The 13,315-nt window shown below is 40.7% G+C and overlaps 1 protein-coding gene and 1 non-coding gene across 3 annotated transcripts in view; one reads left to right on the top strand and one right to left on the bottom strand.

Moving 5' to 3' along the window:
• cher (filamin protein cher) overlaps positions 1–13,315 on the bottom strand; it is a 1,020,924-nt gene that overhangs the window by 478,933 nt on the left and 528,676 nt on the right. The gene's annotated exons all lie outside the window — the stretch shown is intronic.
• On the top strand, positions 6,473–6,591 carry LOC138708256 (5S ribosomal RNA). Its single transcript, XR_011334662.1, has one exon. It is a non-coding gene; the product is annotated as a 5S ribosomal RNA (ribosomal RNA).

Below are 13,315 nucleotides of genomic sequence, written 5' to 3'. Positions count from 1 at the left end.
GTCCTTTCCTAAGCAGACCACGTCTGTACTATCGAAAATAATGAGTCACAGTTATAGTTTCGTGAAAGTAAAAAATGTTAGATAGGAGACAAGTAGCTACTCTTATACAATCATAATCACATTTTGTATCCAATATAGTATAAACGAGCTACATGTAAGTACTGTGTAAAGTTTCATTAAAACAATATATTATATATGAGACAAGTCACTAATTTTTGTCAAAACGCATCGTCTATAAAGGGGTAGTTTCTCCTCTTATACAGTAGTGACTATAGTGCGAAGTTTCATGGAAATATGTCACATTTTTAGTCCAGCTAGATTTGCTTTCTGGACCACTTTGAGCCTTGGCGCTTGTGATCGGTCGGACGGAGGATCACTCGTCCCGGCGGCGTTAACCCTTAATTTGGTAAATATATATAATGTGCAATATTATAGAACTGTGAAATTTTTTTTTAATTTTCCTAAGAAACTTTGTTATCCATCGTTCTATTAAAAAATTGTTTATTAACCTATAGGATACATTGCGATATTTGTCAAACAGGCTGTGGGAAAATGCTGATACGGTGAGGAATGGAAAGGGAGAAACCATTTATATTATTGAGGTGACCTTGAACTGAGGGTAGTAGGAACGAGACCTGGAGTACGGTACAACCGGCTCTTCCGAGAAATAACTAGTGGCCCTGAAAAGGGCCTTTTTGCGGGCAGGAGTACCTTTGTTAATTCAAGCCCTCTCGCCGCGGATGCGCCTAGCCAGCTGAATATCCTTGGGCATAATGGTCACGCGCTTGGCGTGGATGGCGCAAAGGTTGGTATCCTCGAAGAGACCGACGAGGTATGCCTCGCTTGCCTCCTGCAAGGCCATTACGGCTGAGCTCTGGAAACGGAGGTCGGTTTTGAAATCCTGAGCGATTTCACGCACCAAGCGCTGGAAAGGCAGCTTGCGGATGAGGAGCTCGGTGCTCTTCTGGTAACGACGGATCTCGCGAAGAGCAACTGTACCAGGTCGGTATCGATGGGGTTTCTTCACGCCTCCAGTAGCCGGTGCGCTCTTCCTAGCGGCCTTCGTTGCCAGCTGCTTTCGTGGAGCCTTGCCTCCCGTGGACTTACGCGCAGTTTGCTTCGTACGTGCCATCGCTTACTCCTTCGTCCTCGCAACCCAAGTTGACGCAATACAGTCGCGCCCGCTGCCCCCAAGAGGGGTATTTATGTCTTCGCCCGTTGAGAAGCCACGCCCCTTCCGTAATGTGATTGGTCCGCGGGTTTTAGTATATAAACCAAAAAATGACCCGCCGTCGAGATCACTTTTAACCTTCGTCACACGAGCAACATGACTGGACGCGGCAAGGGAGGCAAGGGTCTTGGCAAAGGTGGAGCGAAGCGCCACAGGAAGGTTCTCCGAGATAATATTCAGGGCATCACGAAGCCGGCCATTCGTCGTCTCGCCCGACGTGGAGGCGTAAAGCGTATCTCCGGCCTCATCTACGAGGAGACGAGAGGTGTTCTCAAGGTCTTTCTGGAGAACGTAATCCGTGACGCTGTAACATACACCGAGCACGCGAAGCGGAAGACAGTCACGGCCATGGACGTGGTATACGCCTTGAAGAGGCAGGGGAGGACTCTCTACGGGTTCGGCGGTTAGACTGCCTACACACGTCTGCTGCCGAATCCGTCGGCAAAACGGCCCTTTTCAGGGCCATAAAATCCGTCTAAAAAGGGCAGTAGTTGTCGAGATTAATTTAATTCACCTTTACTGTGTGACCACTAGCTCAACAGGCCAGTGCGGAAAACAGAACTTATTTCGTAGGGGCACTTCAGTATCAGCAAAAGACGTTGTAAGAAATGCCTCTCCGTTTTTCAAATGGGTCTGACCCCAACGCTTGGTATATCAAGTGGAAAGACCGGATTCCTCTGTGAAGCCTTGCTCCTCGGATTATGTTACCTGTTACTGTAAACTTCTGTAAGTCAATAATCACTGTCCGAAGAATTGGTGGGTAATATGACAACGCAGGTAGGCAATGCTCACCAGACCGTAACAAGGAACCGAGGGGATTGACACATACTGAACATCACATCACCACGTTTTTGCAATGCCAACTTTTAGGTCATAGGAATCCAGTGTGGTAAACACTGGGGAGAAGAGGTACACATCGCATGTCAGAACACAGGACTTCGTCCTGTCAGACAACTTCCACGTATAGCTTGCGTCATTTCGGTTCGAACGAAACGACAGAGAGAGGGGAAATTCGAACGCAAATTGTCAAAGCCTTCGATTCCTACGAGAAGGTCATGTCATCATCTCAGTATTGGGGTTCCTGCGCGTGCGGCCAATATGTGCACCAACAAACAAACGCATTAGGAACTCTATTATAACGCCGTAAGTTGTTCACCAGTTATCGATTTCTTATTCAAAATTAGTTTCATTCGTAGTATGTAGTAAAGTAAACTAGTATATTCAAACGTATATGTCTAAAACCACGATGGGCACCAAAGAAGGGGACTTGTGATTATTTTCACGATAATCTCCATTACTCTAATATGATAGAAATATATTACATAAATTTCGAAGCCAACTATGTACCTTGGCATCATCATCTAATTTAACTCGTATTGTGTTAAATTATATAATAATAATGAAACCTTTCTATATGCATCAGTATAATGTGTTATCACACAATAGCCTAGTAAATGTACAACGGTTTCAAGTACTTCAGTGCGAACCTGGGACAACGACATCGTTCAGAGCACAAAATTACAGAATGATGATATTAAATCAGCCCACCGGTATAGAGAGAGAGAGAAAGTTGACACGCGTAATGAAATTACATTACGAAGCCGTGAGAGAGGATTAACAATACTGGCTATTTCTGACTTTTGTGAGGTTAGTGGGGCCCTTAAAAGGGCCGTTTTACGGAGAAGGGGCTTAAGCCTTCTTCTCGGTTTTCTTCGGGAGGAGAACCGCCTGGATGTTGGGCAACACACCACCCTGGGCGATGGTGACGCCGGACAGGAGTTTGTTCAGCTCCTCGTCGTTGCGAATGGCGAGCTGTAAGTGACGAGGAATGATCCTAGTCTTCTTGTTGTCACGAGCTGCGTTGCCAGCCAACTCGAGAACTTCGGCCGCCAGGTACTCCATCACCGCGGCCAGGTAGACTGGCGCACCGGCACCAACTCGCTCTGCGTAATTGCCCTTACGCAAAAGACGGTGGATACGGCCTACCGGGAACTGCAACCCAGCACGGCTGGATCGAGACTTTGACTTTCCCTTCACCTTGCCTCCCTTTCCACGACCCGACATGATGCTACTCCTACTTGCAGCTGTTTAACTACAAGAACGACGCCTCGCCCAAAATGATGCAGGGCCCGGTGTCAGAGTTGATTGCTGGCAGAGCCAGCGGTCGTTTTAGGGTCTTACATTACAATGCCCTCTTCGACCGTGAGTGCTTGTGAGTGCAGTGTTATTAGAATGTTGGATATTTAGGGCTTTTATGAGATTGAGGTTGAGACGTGGAAAGAAGACAGGTGGGTAGAAAGTAAGAAAGAAGATTTAAGAAGCAGATTTTAAGTTCTGATTTGTTGTTATTTGAGGAGTAACCATGAACTATTTGTGATGTAAATTATTTACTGGGCTTGCGTGAATTTTGAATGTATTTATTTATTGTTTAGTTATTCAACGGTAGCTATCATGCATCACTAAGCAGTGGTGAGGGCAGTCACAATTTGTTTATATTGTTGTTATCCTTGTGTTTGGGCGTTGGAATTTTGACTTCAGCTATCCAGCAGTCGGAGTGATGTTCGCTGGTACGTTATGTTGTGGGTGGGGTGTTTGATTTCGATTTCCTCTCGTTGTAGATGAAGGTGGATTATTAATTGTATGTGTCGGGTTCTGGTCCATGACATATATGTGCATTCCTCAACGATGGCATTCTTGTGGAGTATTTATGGGAAACAGGCCGCGAATTTGCCGATTCCGGGAGACGAGGGGTGTTGTAGAGAGGGAGAGAGGGGGGGAGAGTTTAATGGTTATTTTGTGGATTGAAGTGATCTTGATAGGCTTGTAGGAGTTTTTCAATGGTTGTGTTCTTGTTGGTGTGTGGAGGATTGTTAAACATATGTTGTGTGTATGAGCGACGTAGTGCGAAGTGTGTGTATTTAGTGACTGTTCGGATTAGGTGTGTGGAGAGTGGTTTCGTTTTGGTGTGGATGTATACTGTGTCGTTTCTGGTATGTTTGGGTAGTCGAAATATCTGGCGCAATAATTTCCTTTCACGGGACTCAAATTTCTTTTGTGTTGAGGGTGAAGATTGCAATAGAAAGTAGGAGGAGTAGGTGCACTGGGATCGAACCAGTGCTTTATATAGGTGTAGTAATGTGTTGGCGTGGCAGCCTTGTCGTCTAATGCCGCTTAGGTAGCTTACTGCTTTAGTGGCTTTGTTGTATTTGTCCCATATTGTTTGCGCTATTGTAGTCCAAGAGAGTTTTGATGTGAGTGGAATGCCTAGATATGTTACTTTGTGTTGGAGTGGTATTAATGCTTGTCCGATTGTAATGTGTTGTCTGTTTGTGATTCGTGATTTTAAAGAGGGGCGGAAGACACAGGTTTGGGTTTTTTCGGTGTTGATGGTAATTCTCCAGGTGTTGGCCCACTCAGTGTACTGTCTCAGGGCGTTGTCTATTAGTACCCTGGCGGATCGTAAGCGGGGATGGGTGGCCCAGAAAGCAACATCGTCAGCAAACTGTGCCAGGCCCACTTGATTGTTGTTGGGTTGAGGGATGTCAGATACATATATGTTATAGAGCAGGGGGGAAATCACGCTGCCCTGGGGAACTCCTGCTTCGATTTGGAAGGTGCGGGACAGATCTTGTCTGCCAAGACGGACCTGGCCAGATCGGTTATTCAGGAAGCTGGAGATCCAGCGTGTTATTTCGTGCGGAAATTGCATGTTTGTTAATTTATATCGCAAGGCGTCCAGCCATACTGTGTCAAAGGCTCGTCTGGCGTCGAGCGCTACCAAGATTGAGTAATGTCGTTTAGAGTAGGCCTCCTCAATGGGGGTAAGTGCCCGACGGTAACCTTCACTTTTACGCCAACGTCAATAATCGACAGCGGACCAATCGTAAAGTCACAAACGTTTGCGCTGTTTCTATTGGCTCGCACTGGGAAGGCAGTACGGCATTGTCCCTGCGACTTAAATATTTTTCTCCCTCCGGGCTCATCATCAGACGAGCACCATGCCCCCCAAAGCTTCCGGAAAGGCTGCCAAGAAGGCCGGCAAGGCCCAGAAGAATATTTCGAAGGGCGATAAGAAGAAGAAGCGCAAGAGGAAGGAGAGCTACGCCATTTACATCTACAAGGTTCTGAAACAAGTTCACCCAGACACGGGAATCAGTTCAAAGGCTATGAGCATCATGAACAGCTTCGTTAACGACATCTTCGAGCGCATCGCCGCGGAAGCTTCGCGGCTCGCGCATTACAACAAGCGGTCGACCATCACCAGTCGGGAGATCCAGACAGCCGTCCGTCTCCTGCTACCCGGTGAGCTGGCCAAGCACGCCGTCAGTGAAGGGACCAAGGCCGTCACAAAATACACTAGTTCCAAGTAAGCGGGAGTGCTTGCTAGGGAATCAGCAACCGGCCCTTTTAAGGGCCACAAGTTATTCATAACAGAGTAGATGAATGAAGAACAACAGCGTTTCCCACCGAGTGAAAATTTAAATAATCACCCCGATAACACTTCTAGGATAGATAATACATTATAGGCAGTCCATGGGAGACTTGGATCCACGAGGCAAATTCGTTTCCTTAATAGTTTCGTACGACTTATATGAGAGCGCGGTGTCATTCCTACTCACTTGGCAGCATTAATTGTTGAGGGAAAACAACTTAGAAGGTAACTTGTCGACCGCGGTCATAATCCTTCCGCAGGCCACTACTGAGAATCTGTGGACATACGGGTAATCTATCTTTATTGAAACTCGGGTTCATAACATACGACTGATACTTTATATATCTGTCACGTAATCCATCAAGAGACAAATGTCCCCCCCCCCCCTAGTCAGTAGCGAGCTTCAGTCCATTCGTAGTAGCCGCCGGTGCAAGAAGTGAATTGAAGTTTGTGTGAAGTTCCGTAGTATGGCATGAAAATGATGTCGAAAATCCGACTACAGTTCCACAACCATGTGGTTGAAAGGAGGCTCCGCTGTTGAACAACAATCCACCTGTGGCTTAACTTAGAATGCCGACTAGCTGTTTTATTAATCCCGTGTCAATCCAGCAGTGTGTGACGTTGAAACGTAACCAAACTGCCGTTGATAGATAGATTTATCATCTATCCCAATGACATCCAACGAGCTTGGTAATTTAGGTACAGAGTCTAAGCAGGCAGTTTACGTGTGTGTGTGAGCGAGTGCAGGTTTTATCGAGTGCACCCCAATCCCATCGTCCTCAAGTGCCTACAGATTACGCAGTTTCATCGGCAACGGCCATACCATGTTGAAAATACCGGTTCTCGTCCGATCACCGAAGTCAAGCAACATTGGGCGTGGTCAGTACTTGGATGGGTGACCGCTTGGGAACACCACGTGCCGTTGGCGATTTTTTTTTTTACGTCACTATTTCCAGCGTGTTCTAATAAGACTTATGGGATATTATGTTCCCTTCCCTATTCCAGCTATAGCTTGGATGATGACGCCGCTGCATAATTGTAGAGTAATTGATAATTCTTAAGTACTTGCAGCTCCGTATTGAAACTTATGACTGGTAGCATATTCATATGAGACGGTTCACTTCTCTGCGTTTTCTCGAAGAAGGGAATATGTATTCAGGGGATTGTGAACGTACCTCGCGCTCTCCCTAGAAGTTAGAGACATTTTAGGTAAAGAATGTAATATACTGTACATATATGGCTAATTAAAATCCCATTAGTTACTACATTTCAGTGGGTAGTACAAATTCCATAATGAAAATATCTCTGTCCTAGTAGTTGTATCCTTTAAAGAAGCTCGTTGTTTTCCCATGATGAAGGGCAGAACTTGGTCGGTAGAAATTTAAACAGACTGCATTATCAGACCAGGCGTTATTTCAATATCAGCGTTTAGTTTAGGAAATATAGCAATAGCGGAGTTGGGAGAAGTAGTTATAGCATGTACAGTAAGTATAAACAGTTCGCTGTACTGTACAGTGAATATAAATATTTGAATGTACGATGGCAAAACATCAGACATACAGTACGTAGCTCACATATCTTTAAAAATAAATAAATAAATAAATAAATAAAAATAAAGAAGACATTCTGAGGAGTGAGTGGAAAGTGCATATTATAATGAATATTTTTAACTCTCAGTTGACATTGAGAGAGAAAGCCATGCATCGGGGAACCGGTGACTGTTTTTGCGTTACCTTCTGCTATTGGCGTTGTTGGTTAGTAACGAATGAAAGGGGTAGGACGCGGAATCAAATGTCAAAAAACGATAGGGAAATAATAGTAACTGGTTGTATTTCGATCGAGCTCGGCGTGCTGATTCACCAGTGGGGTGTTTCACAAAGTTTACAATCTTTGGAAATTGTGAACTCTGTTTGTAAACTTCTGTTTCACAATCTTTGTTTGTAAAGGTGGACTGTACAAAGGAAATCAAATCTTTACGAATGAAATTTTGCGCTCTTTACAAGTGATATGTTTGTTTCACAACGAAGGAGTAATTTTACAAACGTGTAAACTAAACTTTACTAGTGAAGTTAGCACATTTTCTACAGTAGCCCTGTTGAAATAGCTTCTAATTGTGAATGAAAAAAATAAACACATATGTATAAAATCAATTTTATAGTAACAGGGTACCATTAAGAATTACACTGAAGCAGTTGTGATGTTATTGAGTAGTTCTAGCGACTCAGACGAAGATTTTGCATTTAGGCCTAACGTAGAATTTTCCGGCCACGTTCGTATCATTGTACGAATATTAATGAAAGGTTTCGAATGAATCCCGCGCTATACTTCAGAATACCGCGTTAGTTCTTATATACGAGGAACGTATTTAATAAATACTCGCACTTAAAGAAGAAAAACTTTGCACCGAAAACCAATCACTTAATAATGCAATGTCGGCATTACTTACGCAGTATTCTGAAGTCGTTCCGAATCCCATTTCGCTGTAATCTCTCCTACAAGATATGGGACATCACATGCAACATCTGAAAGGGAAAAGTGGTGCCCTAACCTCAAAGCGAGAACTGCATTGGTTGCATAGTAGCTCTCAGTTCCCTGCGTTAGCAGATAAGAACGGAATTTATAAGATTACAGTGTGCAAAAGTTCACACATGGTAGTTGATGTTGTTACAAGATTGAAAAAACTCGAGGCGGGTTATTGATCACCGAATGTGCTTACTCGGGCAAAGGATTTTTATGCTCCTCCTGCTGGGTTCCCTAATGTTGGCGAGGTTATGGATGAAACAATAAAATATACTGATGGACCAGCAGAGAGCGAAGTTGATTTTAATGGATGGACATGTTAGCTGCTCTATCAACTGCATATAACTACGTGGGTCAAATCCATTATTTATCAATTATTTGAATGAATTTCGCGCTAACTTTCGTCAGTTAAGTCGTAGGCTAATTAATGCATTGGTATGCTCGACCAATTGCATGCCGCGAAACTCCGTTGTCGCCGATGTAGCAAAATCTAAATAAAATATATATAAAAAAATATAAACATGTCCATCGATAGTTCTAAAATTACAGCTACTTTACCTCTGATCCTTAGTGATTTTTGTAAACTGTCGTTGGCGATTTTGTTCAACCAATTATGCGTATTTGTAAGTTTGTTTCGCCGATTTTGTAAAGTTCGTTAAAACATACAAGTGAATAAGATTGCATTGTGAAACACAGTTAACAAGCATATGTAATATTTCCGTTGTTAATTGTATATTGTTAATTTGTAATTTGTTAGCGTTGTGAAACATGCCCCCATTTACCTTTAGAGGTAATATCTACATTAATATTTAGTTAAAATTTAAAGAAATTTTAAACGAATGGAAGCTGCATTTTAATTCACCCCAAATTACTATGTTCCCTTTCAGATTATCAGCTGTTGTTGTTGTTGTTGTTGTATTGTAAGTTCTCACTTATTGTTAGCTAGCCGTACCCGTTCGCTCCGCTCCACCTGTTAGAAATAAATATAAAGTAATTACATAATTAAAATAGGACGTCTGATCCAGGGAACAACTTTTACAACAGCGCAAGATAATCTGCTTCGCATATTACCCAATTTTTTTTTAGCACTGCATTTATTGCATATATATTTTATGTATTTTAACACGATTCAATTGAGCATAGTTAAAATATGAATTATTAAAATAATGGATTGCCAAGCTAAAGTACTATTACTGCATACTAAATCAATACACTCTCGTTGTTCGTTAATTCTCTGAGATTAAAATGCGTGTACATAAATATTATTTTAAGAAATACAGAAAACGAATGTACAAAATAGCCTATCAAATTTTCTGTGCATAAGAAGCTATTTTAATCTTACCTGTCCTCGATTTACTCAGACGTTACTGTAATAACATTATAGCATTATGTCCATCTAGAGAAACTACAGTTTCCAATGGTGAAATAATAACTAATTATACAAATCAGTTAATTTACGAGCTTGTGATATTACTTCATACAAACACAGAAACATTCCCTGTAGGCTATGTTTAATAGCTTTCGATTGTTTGTTGATGTCCAAGGCCCCTGTTTCGATTGTTGTTGTCCAAGGCCCCTTATAGACGAAGTCATTTGTTCTTAATTCATTGCACCGTCTTAGATAGCGTTATTTTAATTTTAAAACTCATTTATCTCATTAAATATCAGTCCTATCAAAATGTTGTAAAAAAATAAAACTTAACGGAAATCATTTTTAAAGGAACATCTGTTATGTAACATTTTTTCTCAAATATCAATAATAAGCGAGATATTTCGATTTATTTAATTCAGGCCCCCTTATAACTCCCCTTTTAAATAATGTATTTCGAATGCCATATAGCCTAAAATCTAAGTTACAACAAACTTAATTTATATTCCAGTTTTCATATAAATCGGTTCAGCCATTATCGCGTGAAAAGGTAACAAACATACAGACAGACATACAAACAAAAATTTCAAAAATGCGATTTTCGGTTTCAGGGTGGTTAATTATATATGTTAGGACCAATTACTTTTGGAAAATCGAAACTTACCAGAAAAATTTCGGCTACAGATTTATTATTAGTATAGATAGTACGAGATACGACCGCAATTTTGTACGACTAGTGTAATGAAGGAATGCAAAAAATTATTTTGGAACTTTGCAATGTTAGTCTATCATTAAAATAAAATTAAATCTTAATTCGTCCCTTTTGCAGGAGTCTTCTTCATCCAGTATGTTGTTGGCTGATATGGAGGAGGAGGGGGGGGGGACATGCTCTAAAGGGATTAAATTTGCTTAGCAAATCGATATGGTGACTAACGCTTGCAATGCGTCATAGCTATAATTGTACTGCGCGGTAATTTCAGAGTAATAAGAGTTCAGTTCAGGGATCTGCTAATTTCTTCATATTGTGTTCGGCAATGGAATAGTACCGCAGTAGCATTAAGAGGTTTTTATAATTTGAACTGATATGTGCAGGTATATTGACCCCCCCCCCCTCCCACCGCTGGCCGACGCGGACTGCAATGACAACAGTAAGCCACACGTCATACGTAAGCCTTTCTTCTTCTTCATCTTTGCTCGCCTGGCAAATACAGTCTTGGATTTCACATATTCAATTTTTCACAGTCCCAACTCCCTTGCATGGACGTGTTTTCACGTACCTTTAAAGTTTCTCCTCTCATTCATTCAGTCTATTCGCAAGCCTGAGGGTTTTCCGTGGTTTTCCCTAAGGAGCTAAGACAAATGTAGGGATGAGCCCAGAAAGAAAAGGGCATTCACTTCCTTAGACCCTGGTAACTGCTCTTTTTAGAGGAAGGAGGAGGAGAAAGAAACCCCCCCACCCCCACCGACGTGGACTGCAATGACAACAGTAAGCAACACGTTATATGTAAAGCCTTTATTATTATTATTATTATTATTATTATTATTATTTACAATGGGACTAAAGGTGGTGTAGATACACTATGTCAAATGTGCCACAATCTTTCCTGCAATAGAAAGACGAGGCGCTGGCCACTAGCAATATTTTACAACATGCTAAATATTGCAAGTATAAATTCATGGATAATTTATAGTTAGAAGAACTCAGAAAACAATATCAAGAAAACAATTCATTTTCCAATTGTGTGAAGAGCTGACAAAACCGTGGATGCAGCACCGCTTTGCACGTCCTACTTTACACCGATCTCTGCGGGCAACAATTGAAGAACATCTGAACATTGCTGTGCAACAACAATGCCAGGTAATGCAGCCAGATGGTGAACGTACTGTTTGCTATAAATGTCCTGCAAAGAAGAGGAGAATGATGACAACATTTTGTGGACTTTGCAAAAAGGGGTTCTGCAGAGAACATCGCGCTGTTGTTTGCACTAATTGTAAATAGGACAATAACATGAACGTAAAGACTTTATGACAAACTTAAAATTAAATGAACACTAATGGCTACGAAAAGTGTAAAAGTTGTTAAATGTGTGATATTGAGTTGATTTCAGTTAATTAAAATGTGAGTAGTAAAAATTACGAATGCTTACCTTTAACATGAGTACAGTGATGATTACCTGTCTAGGGTTAAGTAGTCGCGTGGTGAGTTTAGGAATTCCCAGACCACCTCTAAGATTGTTTAAAATAAAGGTATTGTAATCGTACGTTTCTGTCTTTTGTCAATAGTAACGTTGACCTTTCTTTTTCGAGAAAACAAAATCTGTTGTACAGTTAAAGGTACTGAAATAGTAAGAAATTTTCTGAAATCCCCACGCGTTTGCAAGTGTAAGTCTCTGTTGTAACCTGTTGATTTACGAGAGACTGCGTGTGCTTCCGTACAGTGTTTCTAAAATGTGCAGTAACGAGTCAGAAATCATTGGAATGTAGTGTAGGTGTGTTTGTTATAACCGGGAATCAATCCGCAGTACTTGACCAATCAACTACGGGAAATATCAGAAAAATTGGCAGGAGTTAGCAAGAAAAACAAAGGTAAAATATCACGTGAACGAGCACCGATACCGAGCACTATGTACAATATACCCTAGAGAAAAAGACAAGAAAACAAAAGTCAACCGCTGCAAGTGTTACGAAGTGGTGTGTGAAACATATAATGAAGAATGTCTGCGGGAAGCGCATCTAGTGAGATAAAGGGTGAAATGGAGGATTCTGCTAAAAATAAAGAAAGGAAGAAAAATGTTTACAGTTAATACAAGTATTGTTTTCTCTTGTGGGTTTATGTTTAGTATAATAGATGTGTGTGTGTGTGTGTGTGTGTGTGTGTTTCATTAAAAATTAGCATATCCTTAATGAATACATCCTAAGTGGTATAAATGAAATTGTATAAACTGCAGGGAATCTTAAAATATGAAAATTGCGATAGTTGTTTTCTTTACAGTCCGACCTTTTTTAATAAACTAGTGTGAGATATGAAGTTTTGCACATTTAAGGGTTGTTAACATGAATGTAAGGAATATATATTATGATATGATATGATATGATTCTCAAATACTCTGTCCTGCTGACCCTTCACATTTCTGTATTCGGGCGAGTGTGTATTCTTCTTCTTCTTCTTCTTCTTCTTCTTCTTATTATTATTATTACTATTACTATAATTATTATTATTATTATTATTATTATTATTATTATTATTATTATTGTGTGAAGAGTTGTATCGGAAGTGCTTTATAGACTAAATTAATAATTTCTATCTTAACTGAAATATTTACATTATATTTCACACAGTATAGTTACAGGTAGCATAAATTCAGATAATGGTTTTTATATGGGAATCTACTTCTTGTGTTTAGAGGCTACATTTATACAGAGTTAATAATTTCTCCCCTATGTAACATATTTCCATGAAATTTTATACGCATCTATGCAAAAACGAATTATGCTCGTGTAATTAGGGAATTAGGGAAAAATTAGTGTTTCTGATAATTTTTAATGTTTTAATAGAAATTATGCTCCTAAAAGATGACTAGCCTGCCATATTTTTCGCAGTTGGTAACAAAATGCTAGATTCATGGATATACTCCATAATTTAGTTGTTCATTATATGTTCAAGAAGTGTTGAATTTTTCTTGGAGAAATTAAGCTCCTTCATCCAGACTCTGAAAAGTGGCTGCTGTCGAATTCGTAAAGCGCCACCAAGAGATGAATATAA

The sequence above is a fragment of the Periplaneta americana genome, chromosome 10 (genome assembly GCF_040183065.1).
Source record: "Periplaneta americana isolate PAMFEO1 chromosome 10, P.americana_PAMFEO1_priV1, whole genome shotgun sequence".
Taxonomy (NCBI): domain Eukaryota; kingdom Metazoa; phylum Arthropoda; class Insecta; order Blattodea; family Blattidae; genus Periplaneta; species Periplaneta americana.
This window is presented reverse-complemented; position numbering and strand designations above follow the sequence as displayed.